This window comes from Sarcophilus harrisii, chromosome 3, assembly GCF_902635505.1.
Source record: "Sarcophilus harrisii chromosome 3, mSarHar1.11, whole genome shotgun sequence".
In the NCBI taxonomy this organism is placed as follows: Eukaryota; Metazoa; Chordata; class Mammalia; order Dasyuromorphia; family Dasyuridae; genus Sarcophilus; species Sarcophilus harrisii.
In genome coordinates, this window is record NC_045428.1 from 603,912,108 (window position 1) to 603,930,947 (window position 18,840).

General features: G+C 40.8%; 1 pseudogene; it reads left to right on the top strand.

The window, feature by feature from the left end:
- The first annotated feature begins 1,014 nt into the window (after positions 1–1,014).
- Positions 1,015–18,840, top strand: part of LOC116422716 — a 65,489-nt pseudogene continuing 47,663 nt past the window's right edge.

Consider the following 18,840-nt stretch of genomic DNA (forward strand, 5'->3'; position numbering starts at 1 on the left):
AAATGTTTCAGAAGGAGGGGAGCTCTTGGAATTACTCCCAAAACCTCAAGAGTTCCTTCTTGCAATCTTAAAATGATTAATTGCCAAACTCCTATTAATCTCAAAACTTTCAGAATCTGCTAACTTGTTTTTTATTATTCTCCAACTTCTAATTTTCTAACTTTAGTTCTGTAGCTCAATTTAGCCAATGTTGTGACCACAGGAAGAAAAAAAGTAAAGCTTTTTCCTTTTTAAGGTGAGAGTTAAGGATGTTAATAAATCTTTCCCAGTCTTCTCTCTAACTACAGCCCTTAAAAGTTTTCTTTCTTCATTTTTAATCTTTTAAGGTAACAGAATTTTGTTCATAGCACAAGCACATAGACATTCTATAAACACAAAGACACAGATACAGACAAACTGACAAGACACAAACAACAAAGCCTGTACTTAAAAAAACTAATTTAAAGGGAGTCCTATGAGATGTGAGGAGGGTGGAGCTTCCATCTTTGCCACAAGCCAAGAAAAGGTAATGATAACAAGAGCTTCTGTAGTCACTTGCCTCTGCTGACATCGCAAAGAGGGAGAAAATGGAACTGCGAGTTCCCAAGACCAAGTATTTCTTGTCCAAGAGGGAAATAGGTCAGAGCCTATAATTGGTTTGAACCAGAGATCCAACAACCTTCCTAGGTGTCTGAAGGGATCAAGAAAGGGAAAAGGGGAAAGGGGGAAAAGGGGAGAAATATGGGAGAGTCCTCACACAGAGTACCAAAAATGGTGAGCTTCAAAGGTCACAAAAGTCCAAAAAATGGTGAAGGTGAGGAGTCACCCAGAAAGAATTAACAAGCTCACCCCACTTCCAGATCAAGGGGCAAAGCCCCATCATGACACTTATCAAGGAGGAAAAGTTCCTAATGAATTTGCAAGTGCAATCTATTCAAAGTAGATAATGAAGTGCAAAAGGAGAGTTATAAAACAAATGAGTCATAAAACAAATGAGGGTCATAAACTGGCACTCACCCCAGCTCTGCCCATAAAATGGAGCCGGTGGAAGTCAGCTGTGGGAAAGAAAAAGGAAGTGAACTGGAAGACGAAGGAGGTGGATATGACGAAAAAGGAAGAAGTAGTGAGGAAGAAGCGGGAAGTGGATATCATGGAACAGGAGGGGGTAGGAATAAGATGAGGAATGAGAATGTGAACAGAGAGACATATGACCTTGAGGAAAAGTTTGGTGATAAGAGGAGGGAGGAGAAAGCGAACAGAGGGAAGGTCACCTCTGTCTCCGAGATATGGCCTTCTCCCTAATCCCCACCTTCCCTAAGGAGATATGTCTCCCGTCTGCTCCCTCTGCACCCCTTTGTGAAGGCTTTGAAGATTCCCAAACAAGTTTAGAACAAATAATACAAAAAGCTGGAAAATACAAAAGAAATGAGGATCAAATGCAATATGATACTGCTGCATCCTGCTGGATCCTGCTGGATGTGCAGCTGTGTCCTAATGTAACCAAAGAGTATTTAGCAAAATTCAGGCTTCTAGAAAGCAGAAGTTCTCTATGACTAAAATTAAGCAGGACCCAGATGAACCTTTTCTTGAACCTACAGGTGGCTGTTTAGAGTCAGTGGGCTGAGGAGAAGCTTCCAGCCTCCTTATACAGAAATTGGCAAGGGAGAATGCTAATACTAATTGCCAGAAGGCCATGCTCACTGTAAATGGGGAGGCTGGCCTGGAAGAGATGACAGAGATGTGAGAATGTTGGCTCCAATGCCTTTCAAATGGATGCCCTCGCAGCTGCTTTATCTAAAAGGATTGTAGCAGAAGACCTGCCCTGGCAGTTTGCAGACAAACAGGGGATATTACGACTCCTAGTGGTCACAGGTCTCAGGTACAATCTATGGGGCAGGGACATATTGAGGCTTGTGGAGCCTCAGTTTATATATCACCCCCACAGGGTTTTTAATTGGGGTCATTGGGGGTTTGGGCACCACCTTTCATGTCACGCCCACACCATTAACATGGAAACCTAACACTCTGGTTTGGGTGCCCCAATGCCCTTTCTCAGTTTATAAAGCCCAAGCCTTATATGAAATTATACAACAACAGTTGAAGGCTGGGCATATAGAACCAACGTCCAGCCCATGGAATAGCCATATATTTATTACAAAGAAAAAATCTGGGAAATTCAGAATGCTAATGGACCTTAGAGCTGTTAATGCTACTATTGAACCTGGCAGCCTGGCATGCCATCTCCTAATCTGGTCCCCATCGGCTGGCCAGTTACAGTAATAGACACACAAGATTGTTTCTTCTCCAGCTTCTGATCCCAGAGGATAAGAAAAGAATTTGCTTTTACGATTCCTTCTATGAACAATGCAGGGTCTGAACCACTCTACCAATGGAAAGTTTTTGCCCAAGGGATGTGTTGTAGCCCCACCTTGGGTCAGGTGTACATAGCACAAGTGCTAGAGCCAATTAGGAAGGTGTGGCTTCATGTCATGGTACTGCACTATATGGATGATATACTGTTATCAATAAGCAGTGGGAAAGATCTCTCTCTCCTGCTGAAGGAGACCATAAGCTTTCTCGCTCCACATGGACTGGTGGTTGTCCCAGAAAAGATCCCACATAACTTTCCCATCATTTACCTGGGATTCTGCATGAGGACTTCTGCAGTCTAATTCTTACAATTAGACAAGGTGAATACTCTGAACCTATATCAGAAACTGGTTGGATAAATTCAATGGTTAAGGCCTCATGCCCTTATTCCTATTTCTTTGATGCAGCCTTTATATACATCTTAAAAAGATGTAGGAGATACCTAGAGCCCATTAACATCTTATCAGACAGCTTATATGCTGTCCAAGTGCTCAGAGGCATTGAGGATGCTGTCCTACAACCTCAGAATCCTTCAATTGCCAATCTTCTTGCTGACTTGCAGCTGATTTTACAAACTAGGAAACATTCCATTTACATCCTGCATAGATACTCTAAGCAATGCTGTGCAGGAGGCATATTTGCAGGCAATGACGTGGTGGACTGTGCTTTACAATGCTCCCTTCTTGCTACACCCCCTGACAATATCCATGAATTTCTCCACTTACCTGCTAATTCTCTACGTTGCCTTTATGGCCTCACCAGAGAAGAAGCCCGACAGATAGTGAAGCAGTGTGTTCAGTTTCTCCCTCCTCCACCTAGTAAAGGAGTTAATCCAAGAGGTTTATTCTCCAACAATTCATGGCAAATGGACATGACACATGTGGGCCGTGTGGCCATCCACATCTGTATTGACACCTTTTCTAGATTCCTTTGGACCACAGTGACCTCTCATAAGAACATTCCTTCAGTCATTATACATTTGTATAGTTGCTTCTCCTCTTACGGAGTTCCTAATATCATAAAGAACAACAATGGGCCAGCCTATACCTCTAAGCAAATGGCCACCTTCCTCTCCACATTCACCATTAAACATGTTACAGGGATTCCCTATAATCCACAGGGTCAGGCCCTAGTGGAATGGGCCCATCATACTCTAAAGGCCACCCTTCTTAAACAGAAAGAGGGAAGAAGTAGACAGAACCCCCGATGGCCCACACAGATGGATGTGGATAAGACTTTATATACTTACAATTTTTTGTGCCTTGATAGGGACACCAGCCTCTTTCCAGGAATGATATATTTGGGTCAATCTTATAGACAGGACAGAAAACTAAGCTCCATGAAAACTGCACTGCAAGCACCAGAGAAAATTCAAAAGGTCCTTTAGAAGGACATGGCAGAACATTGGCAAGGTCCATCCTTAGTATTTTGGAGAGGGCTGGGATATTTATGTTCTGCAGGTCCTGATGGGGAAGACTGCTGGATTCCAGAAAAAAAGGACAAGGAAAGTTGCCGCTATTAAAACAGGGACTTAAAAAGAAGAGAAGGAGATGACCCAGAAGATGCTTAAAACAGCACCATAGCAGAGACATAACTACCCTTGCCAGCCCAGCTTAATGATTGGATCCAACATACTTCTTTCCCAACCCCTTCTATTGTATCCCATCAGCTCTATGTAGCCATTTTGTATTGTTGCTTCTTTTGCTTTTGCCTACTTTGCTAGGATGCTTGATGTGTATTCTTAAAAAATTCTTTAGAGGTGTTTATGGAAGAGCTTCTCGTTCATCAACATGAGAACACTCGGTTTTATTAATAAAAGAGGGGGAGATGTAAGGGTTAAAAAGCCTCTAGAAGCAAGAAATGCAGTTCAAGGCATGTGGGAGGACCTGAAAGATGAGAAGTACCAGGCGCAGGTGAGTCCTAAGTGGAGGTGGGGCATAGCCCCAGGAGGCAGTGTCTAACCCCAGGTACCACCTCTCCCTCCTTTAATATCCTATTACAATTACATTATAGTATACTGAGTATATGCCAACTAGAGTGATTATATCATTATTTCAAACTAAAGTGATTATAATTATTATATCATACTAGATATATGTGAACTAGAGAACCATTATCTCATCAATTCCAGCAAGCTAACACCTTGTTTCAAGTATACTTCTCCAGAGTTCCAGCCCTCTACAGCTGGACAGAGCAAGGTGGGGCTATAATGTTAAACTATCCCCAACAATGCCTTTCCATATTTGTCTCAGGGCAATACTTCAGTCTTTCTCTGCCAACTGCACCCAACCATCTAAGACTGCAGCAGATGCTATCTGTTTTAGTCCCTGAAGTCAACACTTTTCAGATGGCAGAATCTTTCAGCACTAGTTTTCTCCTGATGTTGTCTTGGGGAACCATTCCCTACATCCCATCCACACTGTGTCTTAGCTGACAATATAATCTCCTCTAATGTTCTGGCTAGCATTCTGGAGGACCTCAGGACCAGCCTTGATTTTAATGGAGAAGTGAAGTGGGCAGGAGAGCCACCAGTAGAACAGTCAAGGATGGAATGTCTCATTTCTAGTCCTTGTTGGCCCTTGTATACCTTACTGTAATTACATTATTACGGCATACTGATTATGTGTGAACTAGAGAAACATTACATCACCATACTAAATACTAAGTGTATATATATATATATATATATATATATATATATATATATATGAACTAGATACTATATATATATAAACTAGAAAATCATCTTATCTTATCAATTCCATCAAGTTAACACCTTGTTTCAAGTATACTTCTCCAGAGTTCTGGCCCTCTACATTTCCCACTTTCTCTTGTTTTAGAACACAGATGGTCAGGCCCTTCCTGACTTCTCAGGGAGGTGAGAACACAAAACCAGATATTGTTAGCAGGTTTCCTCTGGACTAAAGGGTCTTATTTGAAACAGGTACATATAAATCCATCAGCATGGGAGGTATTACACAAGTACACAGTAATATAACACAGGCTAGTAGCAATGTAACAAACCACATGAATCAATATGAGGAATTATACAATTATACAATATAAATCCTAGAAGGAGGGTGTATAAATAACAATCGCAGATACATCTCCTTCAGCAGCCAAGAGATAGTCCAAAACCAATCTATTGTCCATTACTTTATGTGTCAGAATCCAATGATTCCTGGAGATTTTTGAAGTCCTGTAACAGTCTCATTAACAATTTTTCTTGTTCATTAGTACATATAGTCAGAGAATGGAAATATCTGATGTTTCTTGGCATTCCTTTGTTTCAGAGTCTTTTCCTGTTCTGTTTCTCAATGGACAACAAATATGGCTGTTTACACCCATCCGATTCCTTCTTCATCTGTAGAGATACAAGCAAACCCTCTCCTAAACAGTTAACCTATCTGATCCTTCCATTTCACCACTTTTTTTTTAATAAATCAATCATTTATTTTTTAATAACTTTTATTGACAGAACCATGCCAGCATAATTTTTACACTTATCCCTTGCACTACTTCTGTTTCTATTTTCCCTCCCTCCTTCACCCCTCCCCAGATGGCAAAGCAGTCTATACATTTAAATAGGTTACAGTAGATCTTGAATACAATATATGTGTGCAGAACCAAACAGTTTTCTTATTGCTCAGGGAGAATTGGATTTAGAAGGTATAAATAAGCCGGGAAGAAGAGCAAAAATGCAAGCAGTTACATTTCATTTCTAGTGTTCTTTCTTTGGGTGTAGCTGCTTCTGTCATCCTTGATCAATTGAAACTAAGTTAGATCTTTCTTTGTCGAAGAAATCCACTTCCATCAAGAATACATCCTCATACAGTATCATTGTTGAGGTATATAATGATCTCCTGGTTCCTGCTCATTTCACTCAGCATCAGTTCATTAAGTTCTCCAATCCTCTCTGTATTCATCCTGCCGGTCGTTTCTTACAGAACAATAATATTCCATAACATTCATATACCACAATTTACTCAACATTCTACAATTGATGGGCATCCATTCATTTTCCAGCTTCTAGCCACTAAAACAGGGCTGCACAAACATTTTGCACATACAGGTCCCTTTCCCTTCTTTAGTATCTCTTTTGGGTATAAGCCCAGTAACACTGCTGGATCAAAAGTATGCACAGTTTGATAACTTTTGAGCATAGTTCCAAATTGCTCTCCAGAATGGCTGGATGTTTCACAATTCCACCAACAATGTATCGGTGTCCCTGTTTTAATCCCCTCAACATTCTGCGTTATTTTTCCCTGTCATTCTAGCCAATCTGGCAGGTGTGTAGTGGTATCTCAGAGTTGTCTTAATTAGCATTTCTCTGATCAATAATGATTTGGAACACTCTTTCATATGAGTGGTAACAGTTTCAATTTCATCATCTGAAAATTGTCTGTTCATATCCTTTGACCATTTATCAATTGGAGAAGCGATTTCTTATAAATTAGAGTCAATTCTCTATATATTTTGGAAATGAGGCCTTTATCAGAACCTTTGACTGTAAAAATGTTTTCCCAGTTTATTGTTTCCCTTCTAATCTTGCCTGCATTAGTTTTGTTTGTAGAAAAACTTTTCAATTTGATATAATCAAAATTTTCTATTTTGTAGTGAATATTGATCTCTAGTTCTTCTATGGTCATAAACTCCTTCCTCTTCCAGAGGTCTGAGAGATAAACTATCCTATGCTCTTCCAATTTATTTATAATCCTATTCTTTATGCCTAGATCACGAACCCATTTTGACCCTATCTTGGTGTATGGTGTTAAGTGTGGGTCAATGCCCAGCTTCTGCCATACTAATTTCCAATTTTCCCAGCAATTTTTGTCAAATAATGAATTCTTATCCCAAAACCTGGGGTGTTTGGGTTTGTCAAACACTAAATAATTAAAGTTATTGGCTGTTTTGTCCTTTGAACCTAACCTATTCCATTGATCAACTAGTCTACTTTTTAGCCAGTACCAGATGGTTTTAGTAACCGCTGCTTTATAATATAATTTTAGATCTGGTATAGCTAGGCCACCTTCATTTGATTTTTTTTTCATTAATTCCCTTGAAATTCTTGACCTTTTGTTTTTCCATATGAACTTTGTTGTGATTTTTTCTAAGTCATCAAAATAGTTTTTGGGAAGTCTTATTGGTATAGTGCTAAATAAATAGATTAGTTTTAGTAGTATTATCATCTTTATTATATTTGCTTACCCAATCCAAGAACATTTAATATTTTTCCAGTTGGTTAGACCAGACTTAATTTGTGTGGGAAGTGTTTTGTAGTTTTGCTCATAAAGTTTCTGATTTTCCCATGGCAGATAGATTCCTAAATATTTTATACTATCAGTAGTTACTTTAAATGGAATTTCTCTTTGTAACTCTGACTGTTGGATTTTGTTAGTGATATATAAGAATGCTGATGACTTATGTGGGTTTATTTTATAACCAGCAACTTTGCTAAAATTGTTATTTCTAATAACTTTTTAATAGAACCTCTGGGGTTTTCTAAGTATACCATCATATCATCAGCAAAGAGTGATAATTTGGTTTCCTTATTGCCTATTCTTATCCCTTTAATCTCTTTCTCAGCTCTTATTGCCAAAGCTAGCATTTCTAATACAATATTAAATAGTAACGGTGATAGTGGGCAACCTTGTTTCACTCCTGATCTTATTGGGAATGATTGCAGTTTGCCCCATTACATATGATGCTTACTGCTGGTTTTAAATAGATGCTACTGATTATTTTAAGGAAAAGTCCATTTATTCCTATACTCTCAAGTATTTTTTAATACTCTCAAGTGTTTTTAATAGGAATGGATGTTGGATTTTATCAAATGCTTTTTCTGCATCTATTGAGATGATCATATGGTTTTTGTTACTTTGGTGATTAATATGGCCAATTATACTGATAGTTTTCCTAATACTGTACCAGCCCTGCATTCCTAGTATAAATCCTACTTGATCATGGTGTATTGTCCTGGGGATGATTTTCTGTAGTCTTTTTGCTAATATTTTATTTAAGATTTTAGCATCAATATTCATTAGGGAGATTGGTCTATAATTTTCTTTCTCTGTTTTCAACCTACCTGATTTATGTATCAGTACCATGTCTGTGTCATAAAAGGAATTTGGTAGGACTCCTTCATTCCCTATTTTTTTCAAATAGTTTATAAAGCATTGGGACTAATTGTTCTTTGAATGTTTGGTAGAATTCACATGTAAATCCATCTGGTCCTGGGGATTTTTTTTTTAGGGAGTTGATTAATAGCTTGTTCTATTTCTTTTTCTGAATGGGACTATTTAAGCAATTTACTTCCTCCTCTGATAATCTGGGAAGCCTATATTTTTGGAGGTAGTCGTCCATTTTGCTTAGGTTATCAAATTTATTGGCGTAAAGTTGGGCAAAGTAACCCCTTATTATTTCTTTAATTTCCTCTTCATTTGGTGGAAAGTTCTCCCTTTTCATTTTTAAGACTACTAATTTCATTTTCCTCTCTCCTTTTTCTAATCAGATTTACCAAAGGTTTATCAATTTTATTGGTTTTTTTTCATAAAACCAACTCTTAGTTTTATTTATTAGTTTAATAGTTTTTTTTTTACTTTCAATATTATTAATTTCTCCTTTTAATTTTAGAATTTCAAGTTTATTGATTGGGGGTTTTTAATTTGGTCTTTTTCTAGCTTTTTAAGTTGCAAGCCCAATTCATTGACCTTCTCTTTCTCTATTTTGTTCAAGTAAGCCTCTAAGGATATAAAGTTTCCCCTTATTACCGCTTTGGCTGCATCCCACAAATTTTGGTATAATGTCTCACCGTTGTCATTATCTTGAGTGAAGTTATTAATTGTGTCTATAATTTGCTGTTTCACCCAATCATTCTTTAAGATGAGATTATTTAGTTTCCAATTACTTTTTTATTTATTTACACCTAACTTTTTGTTGAATTTGGTTTTTATTGCATTGTGATCTAAAAAGAAAGCATTTACTATTTCTGCCTTCCTGCATTTAATTTTGAGGTCTTTATGTCCTAATATATGGTCAATTTTTGTGTAGGTTCCATGAACTGCTCAGAAGAAAGTATATTCCTTATTTTAAAACGTGTGGGATTCCTTAAAGCCAATTGTATTATGTTGTATATATAGAATGTTTCTTCAGGAATTGAATCAGGATTATTATCACTGTAATATTCAACTAGTTGCTCTCCCACTAGTCTCCACTTATCTGGCTTTGCTTTTTCTTCCTTAGAGAATCAAGGAGACATGCAATCTAATATTTCTAAGAATCCAATGATCTGCTCCCAAGTTACCAACAAACCTTACTTCTTTATTATCCTAACTATGCTTGCTACACACTTTCCTTGGGGTGGGGAAGGCTCTTTTCTTAGTATTTGCCCCATTTTAGTTGAAAAACAAAAGTGATTTCTTTACTCACCCTATTTCCTGGTCACAGGGACTTCTCCTCTGAACTTATGATCGAGTAACTCAAGCTGCTGAGTGTAGGTCCTTATGTCCAGGTTTGGGTGTCAAAATGTAAGGTTAGGACTAGCTTTCTGGAGGACCTAAGCCTTGATCTTAGCCAAGGAGTGCAGGAGGCAGGAGAGCCACAAGGATGATGGTCAAAAATGGAATGTCTCTCTTTCAGTCTTCTTAGTCCTTATATACCTTATTGAAATTCAATTATTACAGCATACGGATTATGTATGAACTAGAGAATCCTTACATCACCATACTAAGTACTAAGTATATATATGAACTAGAAAACCATCATCTTATCAATTTCACTGAGTTGCACCTTATTGCAAATATACTTCTCCAGAGTTCCAGCCCTCTATAATCTCCTCTTCCTCTCCTGACTTTGGGCAATGAATGAAAAGCAATTATTAAACTCTTGTTCATTTATTGTTATTCAATCACCTTTAGTGACCCCATTTGGGGTTTTCTTGGCAATGATACTGGCATCTGCTGGCATGCCAACATTACTCATTCATGAGGTGCTGGGTAACCAGGGGTAATGGGCAGAGAAAGCCAGAAGTTCTGATAAGATTATATCTTATAGATATAATAATTATATTATAGATTATATCTGAGGCAAGCAGGGAAAGTCATTGATGAGGATCAGTTCAGCCTTACAGTCCTACCACTATGGAGGTCTTGGGAAATCTAATCAGAAAATCAAGTTATGATGTCAAATTCCTGAGGTTAAATTTCCCCCATAAATATGCCCATGGCCTATTCCATCTTTGCTGGATTCCTTTTAGGCTTAGCCCACCATGACATTTGCCTCTCACCCCCTTTCTCCATGCCTTGTGGTGCCTTTCTTGTTATAGCTAATTAACTCTTTTAGTCTGCTAAACTATTCTATGGATTTGGCCTACCAGCTAATGGCAGGTTCCCATCTCATGGCATATTCTCTTCCTCCTGATTAATTGTGAGTTTTATTAAGGAACTTGTCTTTTTCTTTGTTAATTATTAAAAACTCCTTTCCTTACTAATTATATGCTTTCTACAATGTATTTCATATTTACCACTCTGGATGTCCATCTTACTTCTTTATTTTTATTCCATAACCTCTTCTCATAAATAAAGGTAACTTTTAGCAAAGAAAAAGTCATTCTTCACATGTGTCTTGCACTAAGATGTGCTACACTGACCTCATCTAAATGGTTTACCATTTCCTTCTCCAGTTCATTTTATAGATGAGAGATAGAGACAAACAGGGTTAAGTGGTCACACAAGTCACACACACAGGGTCACACAGTTAGTACCTCTCCAAAACTGGATTTAAACTCAGGTCTTCCTGCACTTTTTAAAGCATTTGCTATTTACCAAGCACCACTTAGAGCAGCCCTGGGGACATAAATAAAAGGGCTAGATTGTTCTTGCCCTCAAGGAGCTTACATTCCAATCAAGAGAATAATTCTCAGAGAGGGATAGTGACCAAGGAAGGGAACTGTAGGAGTGGGAAGTCTGAGTAAGGCTGTCCTTTGGCATATCATTTCCAGAAACAATGGTAGTGTTCATTTAATTATGGTTCTCAAAACTAGAGGTGGAAGGTGTATGTTGGGAGGGAGAGAAATGTCTGGGAGGGGGAAAAAAGGTCTGCACTACCCAAGGTAGAGAATGGTTCAGGGCAAAGGAGCCTTTGTGGTCGCAGAGAGGGCCAGGGCAAGTCAGGAGCCCTGAAACAGGAGTGAGGGCTGATCAACCACTTCCTCCTAACAGCCGGAGACAGCCCATGAAAGCATCATTAAGCTTTGTTTAGGAAACCCAGCTTAGACCCTGGCCACAAAGGATGGAGCTGAGTGAGCAGGGCCTTGGGCCAAGAGTGAGACCACAGGATGCCTCTGCTGGGCTGTGAGGTCTCTCAAAGGACCTGGTGAACCACATGCAGGTCACAGGAGCTGCTGGGGGAACTGAATCAGCCTTCCCAGCATTCCAAAAGCTCAGGCTAAAACATTTCCCCTTGTCTTGAGCTCTTTCTTCTATATGGGATGTATACAGACCCCTGCCCTGAGTACTTCTGCTCCATGGGGCCCACCTGTGTGTGTGTTGTGAGTGTGTATGTGTCTCTATTTATGTGTGTATATGTGTGTGAGTGTATGTGTGAGTATGAATGTGTTTGTGTATATGTGAATGTATGTGTGTGAGAGAGTATGTGTGTCTGTTTGTATGTCTCTGTGTGAGCTTTTGTGTGTGCCGGGGGTTCTGTCCCCCAATCCCCTGACGCTGGGGGAAGGGTCCTGGAGCCTTCCATTACTTCTTCAGCTCATCCTATTCATCCCCACAGCAGCCTTTTGACCCTGCTGACCACCTTCTCCCCAGCCTGCTTTTCTGTGGGTTTCTTCTTGAGGGCCCAGTGGCAAGGGCTTCTCACTGCTTTCTCTTAAGTCCAGTCCTACACCTCTGACCACTTCAGTCTTTACTGAATCATCAAAGCCCTGCCTTCCAAAAGTGGGGGTCCTTTAAGGCCCTTTCAGGGCCCTCTTCTGTCTTCACCTTCTCTTGATCTCATCAGCTCCCTGAGGATTATCCCCTTTATGCAGATCTATCCCTCCTCAGCTCTCTCCTTAGCTCTAGGATAGCACATCCAACTGCTTAGAGGGCAGACATCCCTCAGCATCTTCAGAGAGCTACAACCCATTTGGAAAGAGCACTGACCCTAGAGTTAGAACAACCTTGTTAACTTTCTGGGGAATCAGGAAAAAAAGACTCCCATGAAGGCCTAACTGAAGGGGCTGATGGGGAAAGGGAGAACAGGTTAGGAACAGGGACCATGGACAGAACAGGCGTTATGTCATATGTGAGCAAAAATAGGCTGGCCATCAGACTGGAGAGGAGACTCTTTGTGCTAGAGTCCTTGTGGCTGGGCCTGTCCAGCTCTGTTGTCTATCTGTTCATTTACTCACCTAGCTATCCACTCATTTATCTATCAAGACCCCATATCAATCAAACAGTAAGCATCTGTTCAGTGATTACTACGTACCAGACACTGTGCTCAGAGCTAAGGGGTAAGCTATCTATCTATTTATTTACCTGCCTATTTATCTCTCCATCCATCCATCTGTATTTCTGTCCATCCATCTACCCATCTATCATTCCATCTCTCCATCCATTCATCTGTCTATCTATTCATGTACCTACCTATCCATTCATCTGTGAGGGATATGGAAGACCCTTACCCAAAATGACTACTCAGAGATCACTCAGTAGAAAGCAGAAAGGTTGTTTATTAAAACCTCCAGAGAATGAACCATCCCATCATGAGAAAAGAAAGAGAAAGCTCATGGTAGAAGGGTTAAAGAAGTAGTAAAGATATACAGCTTTTATACAAGAGATTACAATACAAGTAAGAAAGCTTTGAGAAGGGGAGGGGGAGGCTGTTGCTATTCAGAGAGATTGGAATGGAAGGTTTCTGTTTCCCCAAAATCACCTAATTTCTAGGAAACAGAAAATCAGGCCTTCAGGCTTAATCAAGCAGATAGTAGTCAAGCTAATAGACTAAATATCAATAAATGTCAAATACCAATAAATGTCATCAGCTCAGGTTAAGTAAATATGTTTATAGCTGGCCAAGGTTCAAGTAAATATGGGCCTGCACATATACAGGTCATAGAAGAAACACAGAAATAATGAAAATAAAATACAGAAAAAGAATTCATACATTCCTGTAAGTTCTTCACCTTATCTCTCTATTCCACACACATCCATCCATCTACCTTTGTGTCTATCCATCCATCTAACTATCTATCTATCTATTCTTTCTTTCTTTCTATCTATCTATCTATCCCTCTGTCTGGTCTGTCTATGTGTTTTAGCAGGAAATATAAACCCTGTTGAGCAGAAATGCTGGGATCAGAAGGCAGTGCAGCATAATGATAGAGCAGTGTGCTTTGAGCCAGCAAGACCCAGCTGAAATACTGTCTTTAAGGCCTCTTGGCTATGCCACATGAGGAGACTCTCAAGGTGCCAGGCTACTCTGAAGTCACAGAGAAGGTGCTAGCCAGATCTGTGAGAGGAAGCTTCTCCCATGGAGGTCACTGCACCAAGATAACCTCCAGGCCCATCCTTCTCCCTCTCCTACATGAATTATCTCCAAATAGTCTTCATGGAAATACCAGTGCCCTCACACACACGGACCAAGCATGTGCACATTCACAGAATGAGGAGACTGCTCCCTGATCCTCACATGAGGAGTGGCCATACTTCAGGAAGCCACAACAAAGCCAGCCCAAAGGGGACACTTGGGAGAGTCCAGACTCCCAAGTGTCCTGATGTGCCCAAGCAAATTGACTCTAGAGCTTTCTCAAGCCCACACAGGCCAGACAAGCCAGGAGGGGCAGGACACCAGGATGCCCCTGGCCATCTCACCTGCTCAGATCTTCTCCAGTGATTTTTACTGAGGAGGAGGATAGGGTAAGAGAAATGACTTGTCTCCCTCCCCTGTCCTTTCTCAAGATCTCTCCCAAGCCCTTTCTTTGGGAAAATCTCAGCCCCCCCCCCAGATGTCCACAATGCCCAGTCATCCTTCTCAGAGATGGGGCCCACAAGAGGATCCCCATCCTAGAGCACAGTAAAGCAGTGAGCTTGGCCCAATGCCTCAGCTGGTCTCTGGGGGCCTAGCACCCCACCCCAGGCTATGTCACTAGCAGGGGCCAGAGCCCTGAAGTTTGAAAGCAAGCTGATAGAGGAGAGTTGAGGACAACAGTGGGCAGTCAGCACAAGACCTCTGGGCTGAGGGACCTAGAATTGAATCTCCCCTCTGGAAGGTACCTAAAGGTAGCCTTGGGAGAAATCATTTGGGATCCCTGCGTTTCAGGTTGGACTGGATAAGAGTGAAAATTGTGCGATTCTATGGTGCTTCCTGTTGTAGTATGGTGTGTACTAATTCTTTGTCATTATCTCAGGTCTCCCATTTCACAGATAAGGAAACTGAGGCAGTCTGAGGCTAGAAGATTCACCCAGGCCACAAAGCTAGTAATACCTAAGCTAACGTTGAAGCTCAGATCTTCCTGAGTCCAGACCAGCTGTCTCTAGTCCTAGCTCATATTTGAGCCCCTGCCAGCTCTCCACATGCCCTAATTTGTCCTTGGGATGTCCTATACCCCACTCCTATGGGGAGCAGGGGTTCTGCCCTCAGAATCCCTTCTTCCCGGGATACCCAGGGGCCAGGGGTCCTGGAGATGAGGCCATCCTGCTCCTTTCTGGAGCATCCAGTACAGAGGTGATGGTGGGAGACTCCTGATGGTGGGAAGAGAAGCCACGGGAGAATCCCTCCTCCCCAGAAGTCAGGTGCTGCTTTCACAGAGGGAACCTCAGTCTCTGGTCTGGGTTTTGATTTCCAGAAATAGCCACCAAACCCCCTCCTCAGCTCAGTCACATCAGCATTGGGGAGAAACGTGGCCTTCCCATGCTGAGGCCGTAAATAACCACCCTGGCTGCCCTCAGTGGAGGATGAATAAATAATTAGAAAAACAGAGAGAGCCCAGAGTAAACAAGGAGGAAATCAAGGCTTTCAAGGGTCCCATTTGAGGAAAAGAAATTGAAGAAAGGAGTCATCAACTCATAAACTTTTGAAGACTCTGGGTATAACCTCGGCTGCTGTTAAGTGCTATTTTCACACTCAACTACTGCTAATCAATCCTGGTTCCTAGTTCTAATCAGAGAAGCTCTGATAAATATTACAAATCTTACCTCTGTTTTGAGTTCTCCAGAATCCTCCAGCCGCTATCTCATATGGACACAGTTTGAGTACAACAGAGCATCGGAAGGTTTGGCAGACAAGCTTAGACTTTATTCACGTGGTATACACCTCACTCTATGACCTCCTGCACTATCTTAGTATCTCTCCACAAGGCCGAGCCCCAGGTAGAAAAAAGAGAGATCAAGTCCTTCCTCCTCTGAGCTTAAATAGGGTCTTTGAGGTAACTGGCATAAGCCAATCAATGATGCAGATTACATCCCGAACTTGACAGGAGATCAGAGTAATTAGGATTCCTGCCTTGGCTGACACTGACAAGGAAGTCCCTATGTACTCATACCCAAACACATCTGGGGACCACTAGACCATTGGCCTACTTACATCCGATTTGTGCTTGCCAGACCTTTCTAATGAACACTTAGAAGCTGCCATCATGTCCCAAGTGTTTTGTGCCTTGAGCCCTAAAGCTAGGCTCTGCCTCTCGTTTCCCCAAGTCATTCTAGATTATGATGCCCAATGGAAGCCTCCATTGCATTTTGGACATGGGGTTTAGGGTCTTGTTTTCCCACCCTGTGTTTTATGCCAACATTGAGCTTTCAGATGCCCTACTTTATCACATTGAAAGCATTGACAAGTCTCTCTGGAAGTCCCTTGCCAAAAGGTTCACTATCTTCCCATGTTCTGCATCATTGCATGGGTATAAAAGATATTTGTGACCACTGTGGAACAGCGTCTTATATCTCCTCTAAAGGAGCATCCCTGTGTAATCCTAGTACAATTCTTCTACGAACTTCATTAGCATTTTCTCTAACAAGTTGTCTTTTCATAATTTCTGTTGCTACATTTTCATCAATAGTTTGTAGGACAGCTGTCTATGAACATTCCAAGAAATCAGCAAAGGGTACATTTGGAGCTTGTGCTATTTTCGTGAAGTCTTCCCCTCTTCCTTCCTGGCGGGTGCCCCATCCTTTGATAATGGTAGCAGCAATTTGCTATAATGTAATTAATCTCTGCTAAAGTGTCGGCATAAGGACCTACACCTGTTAGTTGGTCGCAGGTGACTGGTATATTTACCAGGTTGCCTATTTCTTTGGGCTTTTATCCTACAGAGTTCACTATACTCAGTGCCGCAACAAGTACTGTACAGGTTCTAAACATATTCTTGCTATAAATTTCCCATCATTAGGGGTTAAAACCTCAAAAGCCTGATTCTCTAATGCCATCTTAACATAAGATGATGTAGACCTATAAATAGTGCAAGCCTTTTTCAGATCTTTGATAATTTGTAGATTAAAAGTAGTGTGTCTTGTTTTGTATTGACCTGAAGACTTAAGGTCTTCAATCACAGGGCATGCTTCTGTTTTTAAATCAGACATATTCTGCCCTCCTTCTTGGGCTTTAAGTGGTGCCTTTTGCAATCCAGTCAAGGGGGTGTTACTTGTGGAGAGGTGCTGATGATATCACTGCCCTTCCAACTCCTCCTCCTCCTCCCTCCACCCAGGTAGGTGAAATTGATGGGGGAGTGTCAAGAGCCTCCTTGGGTATAGGGGAGGTGAAGCTGAGCTGTGAGAGTGAGAATCACCACATCCTTTAAGGTCACTCAACTCTCCATGCCTTTTGGTTATTTTGTCAGTATCATCCCCCTTCTCCTCCTCTTTCTCCTCATCTTTCCTTGTCTAATTGCTCTCCTTAAAACTTTTCTTTTTTTTTTTTTTTTTTTTTAGAACACGTGGGATTCTTTAAGGCCGATTGTATTATGTTGTATATATAGAATGTTTCCTTAGAAATTGAAGCAGGGTCATTATCATTATAATATTTACTTAGTTGATATCCTACTAGTTTCCAATTATCTGCTTCTATTTCTTCTTCCTTGCAGAACCAAGAGGATGTGCAATGTTTCTAAGAGTTCACCAATCAGTTCCCAAGTCAGAAGCAATCCTTGCCTCTTCATTAGCCTAAGTATGCTTTCTATAGACCTCCTTCAGGTTGGGCGTGGGGATGGAGGAGCCTCTTTTCCTAGTATCTGTCCCATTTCAGTGAGAAGAAAAAAGTTACTACTTTAGCCCTTAACCAAGTTTACTGCTTGGCTATTTTAAAACTCATCCCATTTCCAGGTCACAGGGACTTCTTCACTGAAATTACACTCCAGCTGCATGCAGGTCCTGGGTCCACTTTGGGCACTAATATATAATGACCAGGCTAGCTCTCTGGAGGGCCTTGGGATCAGTTAGTCAGAATCAATCAACATGCCACGTGGCCCATCAAAGATGAATTCTGGACTCTGGAGTCCAGAGCCTAAAGTCTTCTCTCCTCAGCATGCTGCCCAGGAGAGACTCTAACCCTCTCCCACCTCCCTCCCATCCTTACCTCACCCATCAGTTACCTCACCACACCACATTCAGCAATTGCTGATCGTGAGGAGAGCTATCACATCACTATATCATATAGAACCATTATCTCCCATTGAGTAGGAAGTTAGTCTTAAGTTCTCTGTTGTCTTACATTTAAATACACCTTTTCAGAGTTCCAGCTTTGTAGAAGATCATTGTGTCCCCTGGTTACTTGTATTGGGCTCATGGCTTCTAATGACCATTTGATCTGATTATAGAAATATGCTATAAGAGGAAAAAGCAGGGACATGAATATAATAGCATTAAAACCAAGTCTGATCATATAGCAGCAATTCCCTCATAGCCAGACTCAGGAACAATCATGTGGGAATTGGGAACTGGGAAACTGAATCAGAAGGCTCCCACCTGAAGCAGGGGTTTCAGACTGTCCCCCCAACTCTTGACCAGATAAGTCATCCATCTAGACATGGCAGGAAGGAATTGTCTGAGTAATCTATGGCATTTCTCTCAATTAGTGGGTTACTGCCTTAATGATCAGTAGAATTTGGAACTGAAAACAATATCAAGTACAGTCCCAAGAGATTTTATCTCTAATAGCAAATTCTACTAATCTAAGCTTAGGGCTAGATACCTTATTTTAAAAGCTTACCAAGACTTACACACACGAGATTTTTGTTTAACATGTTTTATACGTTTAAACTGATCCTGTGGCAAAGGATCAATCATTAAACCAGCTTACAAATTCTTAGTAAAGGCATTCCTTGTTTAAAAATTATAAATCCTAAATAGGCCCATTTCTCAGAGTAAGCTGACCTTGCTTGCTCTGATATATTCAAGAGAACTTATAAGCTTACAGATCAAGGAGAACTGACAGAGACCCCAGGCAAGGGGCTGAGTTTATTGTTGCCCACCCCAACTATTCTTAGTGCTTTGGTGGACTGTGCTG